A 5,329-nucleotide genomic window follows, 5' to 3' on the forward strand; every position below is an offset into this window, starting at 1 on the left:
ACTGGCTGAGTACTATTTCATCACCTATTTCCTAATAGGTTGCCTAGGTCTCACTGTCTCCCATTGGGTTATTTTTTTTTTTAAGTATATTTTATTGATTTTTTTACAGCGAAGAAGAGAGAGGGATAGAGAGTTAGAAACATCAGTAAGAGAGAAACATTAATTAGCTGCCTCCTGCATACTCCCCACTGGGGATGTGCCCGCAAAAAAGGTATATGCCCTTGACCAGAATCGAACCTGGGACCCTTCAGTCCGCAGGCAGACGCTCTTTCCACTGAGCCAAACCGGTCTTGGCTCCCATTGGGTTATTTTTTTAAAAAGTGAGGTGGGGCCTTTTCTAGTCTCCTCCGGAATCCTCCTAGGACATGAGCTATCAGCCACGTGTACGGCTCTCATCCTCTCTCCCCACCCTCTCCTCCTGTTTGTTCTGGGAACTTCAGCAGCAGCCTCCTGGCCACATGCTGTTTCTTTTCTAAGAAGATAAACCAGAGTCATATTTCTTACAACTGAATCGTGATTGGTGTCATTTCAGAGGTTAGATCAGAAAGGCATTGTGGCTTCCACTTGTGTTTTCTTTATTATTATTTCTTGTTTTGGAGGACTCAGTAGCTATGTCGTGAGGGCATTCAAGCAGCTGCACAGAGAAGCCCACTTGGAGGGGAGTGAGCCATGTCAGTGAGCCCCCTTGGGAGTGACTCCCCAGGCCCAGTCAAGCCATCAGACTGCTGCAGCCTGGGTGACATCTGGCTCAGCAACTACCTACCCAGCGCTACCCAGCCCAAGCCACTCCAGAATTCCAGGCCCATGAAACTGTGAAGTTTAGTAAGTGATTATTGTTGTTTTGAGCCACTAAGTCTGGGGGTGATTTGTTACATTGCAATGGGTAACTAATGCAGGAAGTTAATCTATAACCCCTCCTGAGGGGCATTTATACTTTAACCAGAGTCTTTTACTAAAGGAGAAAAAAATGGTGAAATGACAGCCCCTCCATCACCAGGCAGCCCCTCCCCTGCTCTGCCTTCCCAGGGAGCCTGTCCTTCTTTCTCTTGTGAGAAAATAAAATGTAGGGGTTTGGGTATCAAGTTACATTTTCCCCCTCAGGCCTGGGCAGAGAGATTCTTGATTGTAACCTAGTGTTCTCCCTTCATCCTGGTTTCAAGAAAACCAGAGAGCTAATGGGCATATAAAGGATCTGATTATTATAGCTCCAACCCTGGCTCTACAATTGAGCCCTCAGTGCATATCTCTGGGCCTCAGTTGTTTAAGAGTAGAATGAGGGATAGCAAACTTAGGGTTAGCGCTTACTACATACCAAAAAGCACCCTTAAATACTTTGATGTTTTATTTAATCCTTACAACAGGTAATACCATTTTGCTCATTTCCCTGTAAGGAAACTGAAACACAAAAGAGATCAAATGATTTGCCCAAGGTCAAACAGTAAGTACTAGAGTCAGAATTTGAATCCAGGACCGATGATTTCCCAAGCCCAAACAGGAATCTGTGCTGTGAAAAGCTAGCTGCTCCTAAACCACTATCCCCCTTTAGCCAGATTGCTGGAGCCATAGAGCCATCTTAGGCCTCACCTGTCCTGGCCACAAGGCTCACCTCCTCCATCTGCTTGCTGCTCTCTTGAAGTTTCTATTTTCACATTGACTCGGACTCCTTAGGGTTTATATAAAATAATCCCTGGCTAAAATGTAAACATGTTATCTGGGATGTGCACAACCTTTTGTCATCAACCCTGGCCTAGGAGCAAATAACAGGGCCCAAAAGGAACAGGAAACAGGGCAGATACGTTTGAATCCGTCTGGAATTTGGAAAAGACCTAAACATGTAGCATTTCTGGGTGTTGGAAGGTCACTTGAACAGTGGAGGAGTGTGAAGTAGGTGAGCGGAGCGTACCACCCCTGCACACCCCGCCCCCCAGCCGCACTTACACCCCAGACACGGAGAGAAAACGTTAACTTCAATTATCCAGAAGCGTACAATCAGAAAACCCAGAAATATGCTTTTTTAATTTAAGCATATACATAATTTAGTGTCATTTTGAACAATACAATTTTATCATAAATTACTTACAATGAAGGTGAGGTACAGAAAAATCATTTATATTGAAAACATTATGCTAATGAACTAAGCCATATACAAATATTATATTATTTCATTTACTTGAAGTATTTAGAATAGTTCAATTTATAGAGCTAGAAAGTGGAAGAATGGTTACCAGTGTCTGAGCCGGGGGGAATGGGTGTTTAATGTGTGCATAATTTCAGTTTGGGAAGATGAATGTGTTTCACACCACTGAGTTGTACATTTAACAATAGGTGAAATGGTAAACTTGAATTTATGTACATTTTACCATTTCTCTTTCTAGAGCTCTAACGTCTATATCTGGTCTTACATCATCTCTTTTGCATTAGTTACTAACCCCTTCACATTTTTCCTCCAAAGTGTCTGTTTGATGTTTGATGTTTCTTCACTGCCTCCAGCCTTCGTCATCTCTCATCAAGTCTATTGAAACGAATCCTTAAGTGGCCTCTCTGACTGCCTCTTTTCATCTAATCCATCTTACAACACTGCTTTTAGGTCATCTCAGTGTTTAATACTTTCAGTGTCTCTCATTCTTGCCTCTAGAAGAAGCTTAAGATACATTAAAACAGGCTTATCTCCTGTTCAGAGGGAAACCCAGTACTAGATGTAGTGGTGGACACATGTTTTTAACATGCATTGTTTCACTTTTTTATTGTGAAATACAGTGTATATCCAGAGCAGTACATGGACTTTTGGGTGGGGCTTTAAAAAAAACCATCATAGGAGACCACTTGTGCAACCAGGTTAAGATAGAACATTGCCAGTTAGTACATTAGAGCTGACTTAATCCACTCCTGACTGGAAGGTGTGGGTTGACCTACAGGGTGGGCAATGGCAGAAAACCTTCAGAAGAAGAAAATACAGAGACAAACGTCTCTTCCTTTATCATTTAACCCAAGCAAGGGAGGCAGCACCTTCTAGAAGAATCAGAGTGAGGCACATAAGCAACTCTTCTTTTTTTATTTTTTAATCTCTTCAAAAATTACGGCATATATTGCCAAAACTGGTTTGACTCAGTGGATAAAGCGTCGGCTTGAGGACTAAAGGTCCCAGGTTTGATTCCGGTCAAGGGCATGTACCTTTGTTTCAGACACGTCCCCAGTAGGGAGTATGCAGGAGGCAGCTGGTCAATGTTTCTCTCTCATCGATGTTTCTAGCTTTCTATCCCTTTCCCTTCTTCTCTGTAAAAAATCAATAAAAAATATTTTTTAAAGAAAAGAACTATGGCATATAAAATCAGCACAACACTAAACATGGCAAAATGGATATGGTAGGGAACCCAGAGTTAGGGAGATGGTATATCCTGCTCCTGCCCTGGAGGAAACAGACACGGGTGCAGATCATTGCAATAAACAGCAGCCATCCTATAAGCAAGATGTGAACCGAGTGCAATGTAGAGCACAAAAAAGGACTTGGAAACAGAAGGAAATCAAAGTAACCCAACTATGAAACAAAGCAAGAAGCAACTGGTCATGGTTTCATGGTTCATCCTTTAGTCCAAAATGTCCACTTTGAGCTGAGAAAGTTCTTGGAAACCAAAAGACCTGCAGGAAAAAAACCGACTCCACTTCTTCAGTGCCAGAGTCTGTGGAGCAACTTAGAGTGAATTACCAGTGGAAGTTTTGGAGTCCCCTTCTCCGGAGATCTTTTGATTGACTCTGAAGGCTTATGCAGCCAACGGGCTGCCAAGTTTGTTAAAGCAACTGGGTGTGCGCCAGACTGCCACTTCGTTTTGTGCTGTGCAGACACAGTCCTGAGCACGTGAAGCTCCCATTAAGCACTTAACGTTATTTTTGGACTTGTCCAATCTCCCTTACTACTGAGTTTATAAGTTCCTTGAAGGCAGTGCATCACACAGGGTTTGAGAGACAATCACTGTTCCCCTCAAGCTAGTTTAAACAGGGAAGAAAAGGTTAACTTCAGTTATCTTCAGGGATGTGGAGCCACCTAGGCTTGGCAGTGTAAGCCAGGTACGTTGGCAGTGTAAGCCAGGTACGTTGGCATCCCCACCATGGGCACAAGACTCAGAAAAAAAGTGTGGAGAAGGGCTGTTAGAGGAAGGAGCTGATACAGGACAAGCCAAAACAAGAAAACAGCCCTGTAGTAGATGCTCCACAGAGTTTTAATAATTTCAGCTAAATGAAGATATATAATACAGTTACAAAAAATATACCCATTTATTTTAAGGTTTGTTTGTTTTTCCACACAGACCTAAAAGTATCAAGTTGCTAATGAAATAAAACCAGTAAAAGAATTAACACTTTCTCACTGTGTTTATCTAACTCTTAATTAGCCTCTAAGAGGCTGAATTAAACCTGTCTTGTATTGTTGTTTTTCTTTTTTCTTTTTTTTTTTTTTTTTTTTTTTTTTTTTTTTTTTTTTTTTTTTTTTTTTTTTTTTTTTTTTTTGGTGTGTTTATTTCACAGACCACTGAAATTTTATGTCTTCCACAACTGAAAGATAGAAATCAAAGAATGTTTTGGTGTTGCTCTCCAGAAAAAATGCAAAGCTTATTAAGAATGCACATTCTTGCCTGGCCAGTGTGGCCCAGTGGTTGAGCACTGACCTATGAACCTGGAGGTCAGGATTCAATTCCAGATCAGGGCACATGCTGGGGTTGTGGGCTTAATCCCCAGTAGGGGGCATGCAGGAGGTATCCAATCAATGATTCTCTCTCATTGATGTTTCTATTTCTCTCTGAAATTAATAAAAATATTTAAAAAGAATACACGGTCATATAAAAAGTTTGATTGTATCTGTATAAACTTGCTTTCACCATTAAAAGCAGCATTTCTTTTGTTTTATAAGTATTGCAAAAAATGGTACTCAGAAGTCTAGTTTTCCATGTTTCATGGCTCTCCACTTCACTTAAGCAAAAGGTATTCTTTTCTTATTCTTTTGCTAATCGTGAATTCTGCTTCTATCAGCACTATTTGGAGCTTGTTTCCAACTGGTAGGATGAAAATTGAACATATGTGGCAACCAAGTGCTAAATTCCCTGTTGAAGAAATGAATGATAGACCTTATCTATCATTTATTTGACTCATGTGTACATCCATGTATATTATAGACATTTTTATTTAATTATTCAAGAATTGGCACATGAGATGCATTATCTAATTCCTCTGAGGTCTCCAACTTGCAAAAATAAATGCAATGATTGTGACTACCAAATATATTTTTTCCTTTTTCACATATTTTAAGATAATGACTTTATTACCTCTACATTTAATGTTT

The sequence above is a fragment of the Pipistrellus kuhlii genome, unplaced genomic scaffold (genome assembly GCF_014108245.1).
Source record: "Pipistrellus kuhlii isolate mPipKuh1 unplaced genomic scaffold, mPipKuh1.p scaffold_m20_p_7, whole genome shotgun sequence".
In the NCBI taxonomy this organism is placed as follows: Eukaryota; Metazoa; Chordata; class Mammalia; order Chiroptera; family Vespertilionidae; genus Pipistrellus; species Pipistrellus kuhlii.